This window comes from Embiotoca jacksoni, unplaced genomic scaffold (assembly GCF_022577435.1).
Source record: "Embiotoca jacksoni isolate LCO1_2020_lvr unplaced genomic scaffold, fEmbJac1.0.p SCAF_7, whole genome shotgun sequence".
NCBI classification, from domain to species: domain Eukaryota; kingdom Metazoa; phylum Chordata; class Actinopteri; family Embiotocidae; genus Embiotoca; species Embiotoca jacksoni.
Genome location: NW_027185425.1, coordinates 15,255,383 through 15,257,255, shown reverse-complemented (window position 1 = coordinate 15,257,255; position 1,873 = coordinate 15,255,383).

The following is a 1,873-nucleotide window of genomic DNA, read 5'->3' as shown; positions in this document are numbered from 1 at the left end:
GTCAGCGTGTGTTCTTTGAAGTGACAGTGAGATCAAATGCACACTTAATGTTGCATTAATTAGTGTTTAACAAGTACGTGTTTATTCTCGTAATACAAAGTTGCTGTGGAGAAACTGTTACTGCTTTCAGCCAACAGGGAACAACATTAACATTCATGTGGAGTCATTTTATGGCCACTCTGTAAAATCCAATAATCATTCTTCAAGCTCTGTTTTGGTCTCCAAACTCCAAACTCGCTGTTAACTTTGTCTGATTTTTGAGTTTGGGGGAAGTAGTGTGTAGAAGTTATAGAGCTTTATTTAAAAAAAAAAAAAAAAAAAAAAAATTTTTAACAGCTGCTTGCTGTGTCTTAAAGTGACACAGATGAGAGTAGTGAAACTATTAAAACAGTTAGGTGCGACCTGCAAACCAAAACAATGAGCTAAACAAGAGTTGAATATCATTTTTGCTTACTATGAGTGACCCATTTAATATTACACATTTATTTGACCCTTTGTTAAAAAAAAAAAAAAAAAAAAAAAAAAAACGATGCCGCTTTAACTTGCTGTATATTTTTTACACCAGCTTATTTGTTTCTAAATATGAATGTCCATGGTGCCTGGTGTTGTTTCTGAGGGTTTATATGTGGGGCTCTGAGCTTCACGTCAACATGTGATTCTTCTCATCAACACTGGAGGGTGCACATGTACCGCTGTTTGTTGAACCTCTCAAACACAGGGAGGCTCGACATTGCTGGGCTCCCTGGTGTCTTCAGGACGCTTTAACCCTGAAACCAAATTTAGAGGTGTTAACATGTTGCCAGACTTTGTCCACAAGCTTCACATTCAGTCCTACCGGGCCTTCAGTGGATATCAAGTGTTTGTATGTGTGCGGTTTTGTTCTGGATTAGGTGTACTGTCTGTGAAGCTGCCTTTGGTACATCTCGAGATAGATGGGAATCAGTCCAGCCAAACCTGAAATACTTGCACAGGAATCTATGTGACCATCCTGATCCACGTTGCTTAGCTGTACTGATATGACCTCTCAAAGCTGAACTGCAGAGGAAGATTTAAAGGATTTGACTTATAACTCTGCTTGAAGATGAAAAAGGTCAAAACATAAGAACGTATGAATTGTAAAGCAGCTTCCTGTGCGGGATGGTGAAACATAAAGATTAGTGTTCAAAACCACAGAGAGGCTGAACAACAAAGACAAGGATGACTGGAAAAAGAAGAGGAGATGAGGAAGGTTTCTCAAAGGAGTCCGAGTGCTCTTATAGTGACAAAACTCCAATAAGAAGAAAAGTTCAAACACAGACAAGTAAATAGCTCATCTTTGTAATTCTCTTCACGTATTGAACTTGTCTCTTCAGCTGTATTTTCACAGCAAACAAACGGATACGTTCACCAATAACTGCGCTGGAGAGGAATCTGTCCACCAAACAGATTGCTGGCTCTGTTATGTCCGTTTGATGCCAGCTGTACAACCTGATGACCGAGGCCAGCAGCCTCTCCTCTGTCAGAGCTGAATTAAACGACTCAGTGGAAAAACCTCATGCACGGCTGAATGAACTAGTCTTTCACAAGTCAGCGATTAGCTGCATCCACACTTGGTCTGATTCTTACACAGAAAAGGTTGAGACAGCTAAGACGTTTTCTCTCTGAGCATAGTGCATTAGGTACCTCAAACTGAAAGGGGCATATTTGTATTGAATTTTGGCAAGAGTACCATAGTACAAAATCAAAAATGATCATATTTAATTTGTTTTACTGATCTAATTTAAATCACTTGTTCTTGTTTGGATATTGCTTAAAATACATCAAAGTCTATATGCAAGCCTCTGTCTTTGCAGTTTGCCTAAAAGAGATTTAAGTTGTTTTTATTAATATTTTA